This window comes from Salvelinus alpinus, chromosome 23 (genome assembly GCF_045679555.1).
Source record: "Salvelinus alpinus chromosome 23, SLU_Salpinus.1, whole genome shotgun sequence".
NCBI classification, from domain to species: Eukaryota; Metazoa; Chordata; class Actinopteri; order Salmoniformes; family Salmonidae; genus Salvelinus; species Salvelinus alpinus.
In genome coordinates, this window is record NC_092108.1 from 10,734,765 (window position 1) to 10,751,098 (window position 16,334).

The following is a 16,334-nucleotide window of genomic DNA, read 5'->3' on the forward strand; positions in this document are numbered from 1 at the left end:
TAGGTAGATCTGTTGTAACCTATGTAACTAGGTCGTATTTATTGGTGCGGACCGTAACAAAACTCCCTTTTGCCATGTAAAACTAAAAACAAATGTTTCTTATAGGACAAGTTCAGTTATCCACTTGCAGTTTCAGTTTGATTTTATTCTGTTTCATGCCTAGTGAATACAACCCTGTACTGCCTCCAAACAGGCTTTGTGGTCCCAGGCTTTGTGGGCACACTGCTCCATGATGGCTCATTTGTACTTCTAAAGTTTCAGTTTAGTTTTTGTGTAGAGAGCTGTCTCGCGCATTGGTCGATGACCGACCCAGATTCTACTTTATGAATTCAGAAAGACTGCACCGCTCACGGGAAAGATCAAAGTGAATGATGTGATGGACTGGTCGTGGTCTCCCATCTCGTGTGTGTTTTGTGTCTTTGGATTGGTCTGTAAACTGGTCACAAATAGACTATAGCCACACAATCAGAGTTGGTGGTAATTGCTTTTGGTGCAGCATGATAGGCAAAAACTTTCACAAGGTTTTAGTTTTAAAACTAACCTGTACCCCTACACATCGATTCGGTACCGGTACCCCCTGTATATTGCCTCCTTATTGTTATGTACATTTCTTGTTAGTTTTTGATTGATTTGATTTTTTTAAACTTTAGTTTATTTTGTAAATATTTTATTAACTATTTCTTGAAGTGCATTGTTGGTTAAGGGCTTGTAAGTCAGCATTTCACTGAAAGGTCTACACCTGTTGAACTTTTTCTCACTGTAGTGTACAGTAAGTTCCGCAAAATTACCCACATTACTAGTTAGCGTCAGCGACACTGTGATAGGCTACAGCTGCCCACTGCACCTTAGTTTGGCAGGCCACCCCATACAATTGCAATCAGTCGATATAATCGATAACTATCATCAGCAATCCCGCAATATAAATCAGACAGTGGGGAGGCGCCTGAACCACTGGTTGGTCAGAAGACCCTCACAAACTTTTACTGATGCACCATTGAGAGTATCCTGTTGGGCTGTATCACCGCATGGTACAGCAACTGCAGGGCTCTCCAGAGGGTGGTGCGGTCTGCCCAACGCATCACCAGGGGCAAACTACCTGCCCTCCATGACACCTACAGCACCCGATGTCACAGGAAGGCCAAAAATATCATCAAGGACATCAAACACCCGAGCCACGACCTGTTCACCCCGCTATCATCCAAATCAAATCAAAGTTTTTTTGTCACGTGCGCCAAACACAACAGGTGTAGTAGACCTTACAGTGAAATGCTTATTTACAGGCTCTAACCAATAGTGCAAAAAAAGGTATGTGAACAATAGGTAAGTAAAGAAATAAAACAACAGTAAAAAGACAGGCTATATACAGTAGTCATGCTACATACAGACACCAGTTAGTCAGGCTGATTGAGATAGTATGTACATGTAGATATGGTTAAAGTGACTATGCATATATGATGAACAGAGAGTAGCCGTAGTGTAAAAGAGGGGTTGGCGGTTGGCGGGACACAATGCAGATAGCCCGGTTAACCAATGTGTGGGAGCACTGGTTGGTCGGCCCAATTGAGGTAGTATGTACATGAATGTATAGTTAAAGTGACTATGCATAGTCAATAAGTTAACTTTCTAGTTAATGCCACTCCGACATTGCTCATCCTAATATTTATATATTTCTTTATTTACATTTTTTACCTTCAGATTTGTTAGATACTACTTCACTGTTGGAGCTAGGAACACAAGCATTTTGCTACACCTGCAATAACATCTGCTAAATATATGTATGTGACCAATAAAATGTGATTTGAATATATCCTAGAATCATGTAGACATATCGCTACCAATATAGAGTCTGATAGCAGAATGTAGGAAATAGTTGGAATGACTTTGTCCTAGCAGGTGGAACTGAGAAGCTGTGAACTGTCAGCGCTCTCTGAGTGGAGGGAGGTCGTGAAGGGGGTGCGATGGATCTCTCATGTCTTTGAGGAGTAAAATTATGGCTTCCTATCTACATTCTGTTAAAGTCACCATCCATGGCCAAAAACGTGGGAAGCAGGGTGGAAAATATAGCCATCTGCATTGTACTCAAGCTCCTTCTCTAGGTCTTTGGTGAAACTGACAAGCTGGAAAATAAAGGAGAGCCGCACACTCTAGGAGCTCAGATGCAAAAATTTTATGTCCAACGTTTCGACAGCCAAGCTGTCTTCATCAGGGTATAATCAAACACTGCGGGATGACTCGTTTATATAGTGTCAAAAGACACAGGTGTCTGTAATGATGGCCAAGTGTGGCCTAATATCATTGGTTAATTAGCAAATATTAAAATGGCATACCAAGAACAGCATACAAAAAACAAATGGATAGCATACGATCATAGATTCATTTTAGACTATACAAGCTTACAAACAATTACAATGGCAAAGTCACAATAATCACAAGAATGGCTTCAGATCAAAGTCTACGTTGAGACCAAAGGGAGCAAGGGTCTTTAAATTAAAGATCCAAGCAGCCTCTCGTTTTAACAATAAATGATCAAGGTCACCCCCTCTCCTAGGGAGGGTGACATGTTCGAAGCCAATATAACGCAGAGACGAAATTGAGTGGTTTGCCTTCAAAAAAAAAGCTGCAACTGGGTAGGTCAAGTTTTGGCACCTAATGGTGCTACGATGCTCTGAGATATGTACTTTTAATTTGTGCTTTGTTTTACCCACATAATTTTTTACCACAAGGACAAGTTATAAGATAAATAACTGCCTTAGTGGAGCACGTGATAACACCTTTGATTTGGATCTGTTTCCCTGTTTGTGGGTGTTTGAAGGATCTACATTTATAAGTGCCATTGCATTGAGCACAGCCATTACACTTGTAATTTCCATCCAGTAGGGGCGCAAATAGAGGTTGTTCAGGAATATCTTGGGGTGGTAAATCGGAGTGTACCAATTGGTCTCTGAGATTTCTGCCCCGGGAGAATATGACCAAGGGAAGATCAGAAAACACATTACCGAGACTATCATCGGATTTTAGAATGTGCCAATGTTTGTGAACAATTCCCTTAATTTGTTGAGAGCGCTTTGAATAGCGGGTAGTTAGAACGCAAGAATGCGTCTTTTTGCGAGACTGACCTTAAAAGGTCATGTTTTGTTTTGAATTTTCTCAATGGCAATATTAATCAGATCATTTTTGTACCCCCTCTCCTTGAATTTTTCTTTGCGTCTCAGCCATATTTCTGTCGAAATCTGAATGTTTTTTGCAAATTCTTTTAATTCGACAGAATTGGCTGTAGGGCAAACTATTTTTCAGGGGAAGTGGGTGACAACTGTCAGCCCTCAACAAACTGTTACGATCAGTAGGTTTCCTGTAAAGGTCAGTGTTTAGAACATTATCCTCACACATGATCAGAAGATCAAGAAAACTGATTTGACGTGTATCAGATTGCATAGTAAATCTCAAATGTTCAGAACAGGAGTTAAGAAAAGCATGGAACGCCTGGAGCTGTTGTGCATCACCCCTCCATAGAACAAAAATATCATCAATATACCGTTTCCAAATAATGATGTTAGGCAAGAAAACATTTTTGAGAGGATTGAAAATAGACTGTTTCTCCATGTAACCCACATACAAATTAGCATAGTTAGGAGCCATGGGGGATCCCATAGCAGTACCCTTCGTCTGAATAAATAAATAATTTAGAAACATGAAATAGTTATGTGTGAGTACTATTTCAGCCAATGTTATAATGCATTCACTGGAAGGTAGTTCATTAGGGTCACGTTGCAGAAGAAAATGTTCCATAGCTTCAATCCCGCCCTCGTGTGGAATATTTGTGTATAACGACTCAACATCAAAAGTAACTAACAAGGTATTCTCAGGGAGAGGATCAAGAGATTCAATGATAGAGATCATACGGCTGGTGTCCTTTACAAAGGAGGGGAGCTGTTCTGCGAGTGGTCTAATAAAAAAGTCAACAAAAGTAGATAGAGAAACTGACAAGATGAACATCACTATACTCCAGCACAGCATACTTGAATACATGAGCCCTTGTAATATTATTACAATATTCTTATAATCCGTATACTGTATATCAGCACCAGGTCAAATTCCTGGTACATTTAAATGTCCTTGGTGAAGTTAGTTCTGAATTTACTGGCCATTGATACAAAGTTATTTACAAACCGAAGCAAAATCACCATGTCAATAACAAGACAACACAGTAACATAACAATAGTGTACTGCATCAGCCAACATATCATGGAAACAACCTCACTATTAAGTCCTAGCAATAATCTGTGGAGTAGGTTTTTAGTCTGTTAATGGCTAAGGGCACAAAGCTTATAGTGAAACATGCTTTTTTGCATTATACAGTATGACGAGTGAGTGGCTGAGGAGTGGCTTCTGTCTGGCCACTACCATAAAGGCCTGATTGGTGGAGTGCTGCAGAGATGGTTGTCCTTCTGGAAGGTTCTCCCATCTCCACAGATGAACTCTAGCGCTCTGTCAGAGTAACCATCTGGTTCTTGGTCACCTCCCTGACCAAGGCCCTTCTCCCCAGATTGCTCAGTTTGGCCGGGTGGCCAGCTCTAGAAAGAGTCTTGGTGGTTCCAAACTTCAGCCATTTAAGAATGATGAAGGCCACTGTGTTCTTGGGGACCTTCAATGATGGAGACATTTTTTGATTCCCTTCCCCAGATCTGTGTCCCGACACAATCCTGTCTCGGAGCTCTACGGAAAATTCCTTCGACAACATGGCTTGACCATAGACTGACCAGGTCAGGTAAAGACCATAATGGCTATAGAGGGTGCAAACATTTCAAGACTCTAGGGTCAGATGTTTTAGGAAGTCAAGAGCTGTGTTCGAATACCTATACTAACATACTGTATACTACATACTTAATGAATATATACTACACACTATATACTCTTAATTCATTTTAGTATACTGTACACGAAAGTTTTGTATAACTATACCAAGATACACCACAGCCTCTCGTTTCCAATGTGATCAAATGAGTCATTGTGGGCAGAACAAGCAAGGAGGTGGGCAGAGCTCAGCACCATTTGTAAATTCAGTGTGTTTCGCTCTGGGAGCGTTCAGAGCGCACACTGGACGCTCTGGCCGAAGAGTAGGGTTGATCAGAGCGTTCTGTCCTTACAACGGAAGTCAAGCACCCAAGCTAACTTACTAGGTACTTCCAGACACAAATGAGAGAACACCTCACTCTGACCATTTTACTCGTCCTAGCAGAGCTGGTTAGATTGATTATGTTATCCAGAGTGTTGGTGACTGCATCTGGCAACAATTTAATTCCGCTTTTTCTTCTCCGACGTTTACTGTGGCTATATTCAACGGTCGTTGAGTGTTCGTAAATTAATCAGTTATTCTGCGCTCTGGTACACAGACGAGAGTGCTCTGAAATCGGAGTAGATAGCCAGATCGTCGATTGAAAACGAACAACGACTATACTATTTAGCTAAGGATGACGGGAATAATCAAGTCGTTGGGTACTTAGTTTGATTACATATAGTTAATATACTGGCACGTTTGATGTATTAGTAGCCAACTAATGTTAGCTAACATACTGCTGTAATGATATGCTATGTGGTTCGTATGGATAGCGTAGCTGACAAATTTTCAGCCAATATAACGTGTAAGGTAACTTATTTGGAAAGTCATTAATGTATTACATTGCTCAACATTTGTCATAATTAGTTAAAGCAATGAATTTGCCTCCACTCTCGTTGCATATTTTCTTCAAATCTGAAAACGATGTGAAGCCACGCCCGTTTTCTGAGGAATTGCATTATGGGCCTGTCATGCCAAAGAAAGAAAGAAATCAAAGAAAAAATTATATATGTTTTTTATTAACAACAAGTCAATAGAAAAAGTACATGTGGAACACAATTATATATAAAGAATATACAAAGGACATTTGGGCTAGGGGGTACAATATCACAATCAGCTTTTTTGTTGGTAGTGTATTTAATTGTCTTAAAATATAGTTCAATTTATTTTTGCAAGGTAATAAAATGTGGTGTTTTGTTTGTAATTTTACATTTGTGAATATGAAATTTGGCCAAAAGAATAATGAAATTAACTACATAAAATTGTTTCAACTTATTTCTATCATTAGTAAAGAATCCAAGCAGCACATCTCTCCATAAGTGTAAAATCTTCGTAAATGTGTTCAGTTATAAATCTATTGATATCGTGCCACAGATTCCTTACATGAATACAATGCCAAAAAAATACACAATATTGTTTCTGGGTGGTCATTACAAAAGATACAAATATATATATTGACTTCTTCATACAGTGGTTGGCAGGATAATATTTATGAATAATTTTATAAGAAACTTCCTTAATTTTGTTAACAAGTAGGTACGTGGTGGTAACATCAACTTTTTCCCAACAGACATTATCAATAAAACCATTCCAATAAGGCATGACATAAGGTATAGATATAACATCCTGTTGAAACAAGGCTCAAATAGCTCTATTGTGGTTGAATGGACTAAAATCTTTCCTACTGATGAGTCAACAGGGGTAATCGTAGGTATGTTCTGAGGGTCAGGTCTTGACACATTCCTGAATGATAAAGAAACACATCTAAAACAATTGCAAAATCTTTAGGTGTTACAGGAATCTTGTAAAGTGATAAATTCCTTATAATTAAGTAAAAGACCCTCTATATTTACAAGTTGGCTCACCAATAGGATATTATTTCGGAACCAATATTCTAAAAACAGAGGTATTTTTATACAATATGTACTGATTATTCCATATGTAATATCTGTGTGTAGAAAAATGATGCTTATAAATTAAGGACCATGACAAGAACAACTGCTTTTCTTTATTATTTGCCAAATAATGTCCCCCTCTACATCATCAAGGTAAAGAGATTTTCAGGTTGGATATTTGACAGATATATGCACTTTTAAACCTCAATAGCTTTCAAACCACTTGAGCCACAGACTCCAAATAAGTGTCATGATGTTTGAAGAATTGCACACAACATTGCACAGGTTTTATTTTCACGATTTGGACCTTAATTCGCTTTGCAAAGCTAATAAACATGTGGAAATGTGAGCAGCATTTTGTATTTCTAGTTTAATTAGTTAGGAAGAGTAAACAAAGTACAAACTTGTTTTTACATTTGAATTTCAATAGCTCCTTGGTCATGTGACCTACTGACTTCAAACAAGGTTCAGAATGTACATTCAGTGTGCCTACACACTGCACATGCTTTAGTTTGTCAATTTTCATCATGATTTTACATGCATTTTTCTAACTTTCTAATTTCAATAGCTCCTTGGTCATGTGACCTACTGGACTCAAAGTCGGTTCAGAATGTCCACTGACTACCCTTCTATATTGCACACCCTTTAGTTTGTCCCTTTTCAGCTCACACGATTCTACATGAATTTTTCACAATTTTACATTTCAATAGCTCCTTGGCCATGTGACCTACTGACTTCAAACAAGGTTCAGAATGTACACTCAGTGGGCCTACACATTGCACACCCTTTTGTTTGTCCAGGATCGGTGATGATCTGGGGGTGCTTCAGCAAGGCTGGAATCGGGCAGATATGTCTTTGTGAAGGACGCATGAATCAAGCCACGTACAAGGTTGTCCTGGAAGAAAACTTGCTTCCTTCTGTTCTGACAATGTTCCCCAACTCTGAGGATTGGTTGTTCCAGCAGGACAACGCTTCATGCCACACAGCCAGGTCAATCAAGGTGTGGATGGAGGACCGCCAGATCAAGACCCTGTCATGGCCAGCCCAGACCACCTATTTATAGTAAAACCAGAGAAACTGATACTTCTGCAGTGGTCTCTTAATTTTTTCCATATCCATCTATCCATCTATTTAACAATAGGAACAAGTCAACTCATATCAGTTCTATGATATTTCAAACACAATAATAATTAATATTTTTAGCTGTTTCTGAACTTGGTTTCTGTTGCTAATGATCTATTGTTGGATGTTAGAGCAATTGCATAGCAGCTTTTGTCATTTTATTGCCTTTAAAAAAAAATTGGTCTATTATCTGTTATCAATAGATGGTCAAGGTATTGCCAACCGCCTGTCCAAAAGGCTTGCCACGGTCGGTAGTAGCATAAACAAATGTGAAGAACTACAACCTGAGGAGACACGGTTTGTCCTCACAGCTCCCACAGGCCCTGGTGTATGAGGATGCAGTGCAGGTGGACAGAAATGGCCAGCATGCATTTCGGTCAGCACGGCCTCCCTCTCTTCCTTAGTAAAAGTCACCCTCCTGTGTGGCTGGCCATCCTTCCCCCATAGGTAGATATGATTGCCTAACAAGTTGGAAGAGAAGAGTTGTTGAAATACTAAAGTCTAAGTATATTTGCAGTTGTCTTTCTCTTTCTCTCATCTGTCTTCCACTCACTTCCATCCTTTCTTTCTCACTTTCTTCCTCCCCCCTCTGTGTATTTCTAGCGAAGACACCTAGTTTACACCTATCTATTTGAATGATAAGGTTTAACTTATAGCTAGACACCTCAATATGACAGACATATAACTATATCAGTGGAGGCTGCTGAGGGGAGGACGGCTCATAATAATGTCTGGAATAGAGTAAATGGAATGGCATCAAACGTGGTTTCCATGTGGTTGATACCATTCAACTGACTCCATGTATAGCTAGCGACTAGCTAACGTTAGATGGAAATTGGTTGTACATACAGAAACTAAATCCGCCCAGTTGTCTAATTGAAGTTAACTGCTTAACGTTAACCTGAATTGTGAATTTCTCTGAATGTTGCACCTCTTGTCGAGATCAGTGGCGTCTAAATAGTACTTCGCCTGGTTGGAAAGATAAAAGAAAATCTCCTCGAGGGATACCATTGAAGTGCAAGCTACATACAAACAGAAAGCTGCAATAACAGTTAAAGTAGCTTTCTTGCTAGCTAGCTAACGTTAGCTAAATACAGCTAGCTGGCTACTATAGCTGACTAGGCAGCCTGAGGTAACGTAAACTCACCCCATTCCGTACAAATGTGCGCAACCGCAACATTCAAACGAGACGACAAAGAACACTAATGGGACTGCAGGGACTGTGTTGACTTGAAAATCGGGGGTGTGAACTACGTTTCTATTAATGCGTTGATCGACATGGTAATAGCTCTATAGTATTGGAGTAAAGTTGAAAAAACTAACCCTCCGTTACATCGTGACGTGTCATATCGTAACGTACAGCGCGCATAAAGCAACTATTTCTGTTTTACAATCTCTCTCCACCAGGTGTAGCACTTCTCTCATCCTTTAAAAACAAGAAATGGACCGTGACAGGGGTAAGGGGGATATCTAGTCATTTTTTGCGTCATCATTGCATGCGATCATCATTCTCAAAGGCGCTGTTTACTTCTAAGATCACTTTAGCACCGCCCTAAAAACCAGATTCAAATTCGACACAAACCTTCAAATAGGTATGTAATGACACATTATATAAACTCTTTATAGTGTTTTATTTACATTTTAGAGGCGATAAGGTGATAAGTTGGACAGATCGAGTGAAAAAAAAGCACTCGATCTGTCCAAGTATTACGTTTTTGGGGCGCTAAAATAAGGGCAATTGTAAGGACCAAGGCGATGTACAAAAGTGAGTGAGTTTACGTTATATAAGAACAGTAACTAGTAACGTCAATCAATAAAAACAGCTTAAATTACATATTCCTATTTAACAATATGTACTTAAGACAAATACATGGTAAAGAAAGTGTGCTTTTTCCAGTCTTTTCTTTCCTCTGAAGCAGCAGGTAGTCAGCAAGTTGTCACAGTCAAAAACACCATCATTGGAGAGCAATTCTGAGGTAATAATTTTGCGAGCCAGTGTTTATGCAGTGAAATAGAACTAGAACTGCCCCCATTCTCCTACGAGGTCAAATTGAGCCAAGCAACCAACATAGCAACGGACGCTTTGGTTCATTACGTAATCTGGTCAGAATATTGCAAGTTCTAGCAACAGCCCTAGCAACAGAAGCTAGAACTCATCGAATCCCATTGTGACGTAGAGTGGGACATTATTTGGCCAGGGAACACTATTTGGCATGACAGGCCCTAAAAGCACAGAAATACTGTCCACTGCTTGTATACTTCGTATTTTGGAGAATGTAGTACAACATCCGGGTACTTTTGGCATACTAACGATATGCATACTATGACCAATAAGCATACTATATACTCAATTTACGTCACAAATAGCACGGTTAGTATGAGTATTAGAACACAGCTAAGGTTTATGAGTGGCGTAGGTTTTGGGGGCTAGTACCTTTCCATTTACCTTCCTACCCATGGGCCAGCCTACACTCAATCATACGAAGGGCTTCTCCTGATTTCAATCAAACCTTGTAACTTCTCCAACATTAGCCCAGCTGTTGGTTATACACACAAACACATGTCATACAAGTCATACAGAAGAGGGCTAGTGAAACTAACTGATTTTGAGATGCATCCCATTTGCAAAATCCATTATACCTCAGTTGGTGTGTCTGATGCTCCTCCTACAAAGCAGTCGACTTTGGCTTGGTCACAAAATAACCTGTTTTCCTTTAAACAATGATGCAAATAATTCATTATACAAATTATTAGGGATACCGGGAATAGACATTGGCAAGGGTATTACTTAAACCGTTTTGCTCTTTGGGAAGCATACTCTGTAGATTTACTCTGTAGTTTCTTCGTGAATAGTAGTATCCACTAAGAAGAGTATTGGACCATCTTGCTTTACCAGAGCCCAGTTATCCAGTGTGTTGTGGATCCAGACAGGCCTTCAAGGCAACCGTAACTTTGCCCTGTCTGGCAATTCCGTACTTGAATTGGACGAGGGGTTTGGTTTTTGAGAGGCTTGCAATGGTATTGCCGCATAACATTACTACTGTTTGGCAAGGCAATGATAGAATATATATAAGAAAGACTACTGAGGTTGGATAAACAGTGCATTCGGAAAGTATTCAGACCCGTTGACTTTTTCAACATTTTGTTTCGTTACAGCCTTAATCTAAAATAGATTAAATACTTGTTTTTACTCATCAATCTACACACAATACCCCATAATGACAAAGCAAAAAACGTTTTTGTAAATGTATTAGAAATAAAAAACAGAAATACCTTATTGACATAAGTATTCAGACCCTTTGCTATGAGACCAGAAATTGGTCAGGTAGGAACTTGTTCTCAACTAGCTTACCTGGTTAAATAAAGGTGAAATAAAAAATAAAAAGGTGACCAAGAACCCGATGGTCACTCTGACAGAGCTCCAGAGTTCCTCTGTGGAGATGGGAGAACCTTCCAGAAGGACAACCATCTCTGCAGCACTCCATCAATCAGCCCTTTATCCTAGAGGGGCCAGACGGAAGCCACTCCTCAGTAAAAGGCACACGACAGCCCGCTTGGAGTTTTCCAAAAGGCACCTAAAGGACTCTCAGACCATGAGAAACAAGATTCTCTGGTCTGATGAAACCAAGATTGAACTCTTTGGCCTGAATGCCAAGCGTCACGTCTGGAGTAAACCTGGCACCATCCCTACGGTGAAGCATGACGGTGGCAGCATGCTGTGGGGAGGTTTTTCAGCGGCAGGGACTGGGAAACTAGTCAGGATCGAGGGAAAGACGAACAGAGCAAAGTACAGAAAGATCCTTGCTGAAAACCTGCTCCAGAGCGCTCAGGACCTCAGATTGGGCTGAAGGTTCACCTTCCAACAGGACAACGACGCTAAGCACACAGCCAAGACAACGCAGCAGCGGCTTCGGGACAAGTCTCTCAATGTCTTTGAGTGGCCCAGCCAGAGCCCGGACTTGAACCCAATCGAACATCTCTGGAGAGACCCGAAAATAGCTGTGCAGCGTCGCTCCCCATCCAATCTGAAAGATCTAGAGAGTATCTGCAGAGAAGAATGGGAGAAACTCCCCAAATACAGGTGTGCCAAGCTTGTAGCGTCATACCCAAGAAGACTCGAGGCTGTAATATTTGGGGACCCTATATATATATTTTATTATTCAATTCAGTTTGGTATGAGAACGGTAGCCCCTATCTGCAAAAGAAGGGTGTCTGCGGGAAGCTGAGTATCTTGGCTATTGATTGTTGCCTTCAAATCATTGGTGTGACTTACAACCATACATGGGCACACAAATTTATAAGGGCATGCCGAGCCAATTACCTAATTTCGAGATGGTTGCTACCTACATTCCGTTAGTGTCGTGAAGCATAAACAAAATAAACACGGAATATGTTGATACACATCAAAGTCCGGGACTCCACAGATCTTATTTTTCTGCCTGTGACCTATCGTTATTGATCACCAGCCCCGAGAGTAAAAATGTTTATTTTACACAACATTTTCACCAAACAGCAAACATCTTACAAGGGATGCTTTGATTTGGTCCGTGTTCGAGCTATAGCTACATGGGGGTATCAAATTAATCCTTAGGTTGGTAGGAACAACAAATCTAGCCTATTACCAATGTTATCTGATTATGTATGACATATCTAGCTAGTAAGCTATACAAATAAATAATAAACAGAGTCGTACACTCTATATATAACTCCCAGTAATTTATTGGGTAAATCACCAATGTTTCAGCATCACTGTGCCTTCTTCAGGGTGCATTCTTCATGGTGTAGAAGGCACAGTGATCCTGAAACGTTGGTGATTTACCCAATAAATTACTGGGAGTTTATATATAGTGTGCAAATCAAATCAAAGGTATTTATATAGCCCTTCTTACATCAGCTGATATCTCAAAGTGCTGTACAGAAACCCAGCCTAAAACCCCAAACAGCAAGCAATGCAGGTGTAGAAGCACGGTGGCTAGGAAAAACTCCCTAGAAAGGCCAAAACCTAGGAAGAAACCTAGAGAGGAACCAGGCTATGAGGGGTGGCCAGTCCTCTTCTGGCTGTGCCGGGTAGAGATTATAACAGAACATGGCCAAGATGTTCAATTGTTCATAAATGACCAGCATGGTCAAATAATAATAATAATCACAGTAGTTGTCGAGGGTGCAGCAAGTCAGCACCTCAGGAGTAAATGTCAGTTGGCTTTTCATAGCCGATCATTAAGAGTATCTCTACCGCTCCTGCTGTCTCTAGAGAGTTGAAAACAGCAGGTCTGGGACAGGTAGCACGTCCGGTGAACAGGTCAGGGCAACTCTCCTTATGTTCATAGCTTATAGTTTATTTGCCGTTAGTCAGCACCTCCACATAAAATAATTTTCTCTCTGTGTGCGCCAGCTCATGTTTTTTATTTGACTATCATGTCTAGCTAGTAAAATGATTTACAGTTGCAGATGTTATACATGTTTGATAACAAGTTACAAATGTGAGGCATGGCGCATAAGTTAGAAGGCGCCAAGCTAACTAGCTAGCCAACTTCAGTCATGTGCTAATGTTTGTTGGTAAACCTAGCATTAGGTGGCAGCTGTTTAGTAGCTAGCCATATCTACTACTTAAAAGAGAAGAGGTTTTACAATCGAGATACAAAAGATTACCAATTGTAAAACCTTTTTTATTTTTAGCCATATATATGGCTACCGGTAGTTGTTTAGCAAGCTAACTTAGCTAGTTAGCTCGCTACATAGCTAGCTAAGTTAGCAAACAGAACAATTATTCAATTTCCCCCCACTGTAGCACAGTAGTATGTTAGCCAGCTATACACAATATGGGGTTCAGTAGATAAACTACAGTGGCTTGCAGGACAAATAACTTACTTAGGCACTGTGTATTTGTCATCTGTCTTCTCGGCTGTTGCTAAGCTTCTAGCATTAGCTAATTCCAACTCTTTGTTTTGAACCGCTATGTTCCGGTTGAAGCCTGCATGGTTGAATGTCACCATTTTAGCTAATAGATGTTCCATCGTGAAATTCGTGTTGATGAGGGGAATCACTTGAAGCCATTGCGTCTGGTCATTTCTTTCAGTTTTGCCCAATGGACTGCTGTTAGTGTCTGCCTCCTTTAAAAAAAATACAGCCTTGGGGGAGGGATGGGGGCCAGACCACAAAACATTGCCCAACATAAGTTGTAGTGTTTCAGACACTTGAAAAACATCTGTCTGCTTGTATATTTAGCAATGAATCTGCTGTTAGGAACATCACTGAAAGACGTCCAATAGCTCTATCTGTCACGCCTGCTTCCGCTCCCCCTCTCTGGCGCTCGAGGGTGCCAGGCTACCCTTCATTACGTACACCTGTCGCCATCATTACGCGCAGCTTCGCAATATTGAACTCACCTGGAGTCCATTACTTTGTTGATTGCCCTTCTATATCAGTCTGATCCTCAGTTGGTTCCCCGTGTCAGCATTTGTGAGGTTCTGAGTTATACACTATAGCCCTTACCATATCATATGTGATGGAATATTATTTGCTGTTGGCTTGTGTGGGTGTATGTGTTATGCAACATAGCTGACTTGAGACATTGTTAACAGTTTCAGGGCCATGGGCCTTTCTCACGATGGAAAAATACAGAATAACATGAAGACAGGAACTGTGCAATGAGTTGGGGGGGCACATTCAGAACGTAGTGTTGCGAGAACAAACAGTCTTTTGTTAGATAACAGGAGCCAGGTGCCTGATAACTGTATATTCTACACAACTACAACGACTGACCGCTGGAGCGCCCGGGGGCTGGTACCAGCTCGTGTGCCAACAATCGGCGATAGGCTGGGTGAGTCTAAACCACGCCCAGTCTCTACTCTGTGACAGGCCGGCTCGGAAGCAGGAACTACCTCTGTCAGAGTATATTATAATATCTTTGTCAGGAACAAGTCAGTTCTCTGTCTTATCCTGCGTGATGATACATTGAACCCGTATATACGAAAATTGCATTTGCCATTTATTGCTTAGTTAATAAAAAATTCATAGCATACAATCGGTGACTCATTGTCATACTTATCCTGATACCAGATTGAATTGACGCAACCATAACACATTATTGTCGTTTTGTTCCCCCTGTCCAGACACTGTTCTTGTTTTGATGTCTGTTTTCCAGTAAATGTTCACTCCCTGTACTTGCTTCTCGTCTCCAGCGTTGATCCTTACATTATCGAACAAGGCCAACCATATCTACACCCACAAAAACTTATAGTGCGAACAGTGTACAATAGAGACATTGCGAAATGCCACAAAGCAGGACTACATATATTTTTTGATCTTGCCCCCCCCCCTCAATACACCAGAAACCCTCATAGGGTGTATCATTCAGCGAATGAAGCCCTGTCCTGCCTTCTTCCTGGGAAATTATGTGTGAAACAAATCTCACTGTCCTAAAAATGCCTCAGACACGATAAAAACAAGCCCAGATTCCCCAAGGGGGAAATTCTCCTTTAATACAATTCTATTCTAACTCAAAAATATAAATTGCTTGTATATTCTCCGTCATGTAAGCTACATATTCATTATATATCAGGGAATCTAATGGAATAAACTCCCATTTAGTCCAAAGTATCCATAAATATTGTACTTACTGTCCCTCCAAAGTTATCAATATAATCCACAACTTCCTAATGATAGATCACGTTGGGGTCACCATTTCTTGTAGTGGGCAGTAATATTTTTATGTGCATATACAGTATATTATATATACCTCATATGACTCGTAATAAGACAAGCAATTAGCCTATGTCATGACTCTCCTGTGAAGATCTGAAGGATCAGGTTTGTTAGGATTTATGTTTATGCACTATAGCCTGTTAGCATATTGTTTGAAGATGAATATTGTTTTGTTACACACACACACAAACAATACAGATAGGTGTGTAAGGACTGACCAACACAGGCCATAAAAGCTGTGGTCAGTCTGGAGAGGGGAGGGGTGCATCTCTCTAGGCCAACCAGGAGGTTAGATTACTGGACAATACCATATTAGGAACTGTTTCAATGTAGAATCGACAGACACAAGACGGATCTAATCTACGCAACGACCAGATGCGGACATCTGAAAGAAGGGGACCAGTCTGAGTAACGGTGATAGGCTGAGCAAAGTCTAAACCGCTCTCAGCCTCTACTGTGATAGGCCAACAGACGCGTTGGAACTACGTCATCACGGTATAAGAACAGCTGTTTACGTACTTCCTGCCAGTTCCCTGTTTACCCTGCGTGGTGATACAGCGAACCCGTATATACGAAAATTGCATTTGCCATTCATTGTTTGCGGTAATTAAACATAATTAAAGAAAGTTAGCAGACCTTGCTTTTTATTTATCCTGATACCGGATGTGTTACACGCAGCGTTCACAGGTTAGAGTGGGTCCGCTTTACAGCGCGCTCTCTCTCTCGCAGAGCGGGAAGTGGGCTGTTTTATAACGGTCGTAAATACCGAAACTTCTTTC

At 40.6% G+C, this 16,334-nt stretch overlaps 1 long non-coding RNA gene across 1 annotated transcript; it reads right to left on the minus strand.

Moving 5' to 3' along the window:
• Positions 1 to 5,832: 5,832 nt before the first annotated feature.
• Positions 5,833 to 9,200, minus strand: LOC139550206 (uncharacterized). The gene is made up of 2 exons (XR_011669990.1): positions 8,999 to 9,200; positions 5,833 to 8,312 (listed from the first exon to the last, which is right to left on the minus strand). It is a non-coding gene; the product is annotated as an uncharacterized lncRNA (long non-coding RNA).
• Positions 9,201 to 16,334: the final 7,134 nt, after the last annotated feature.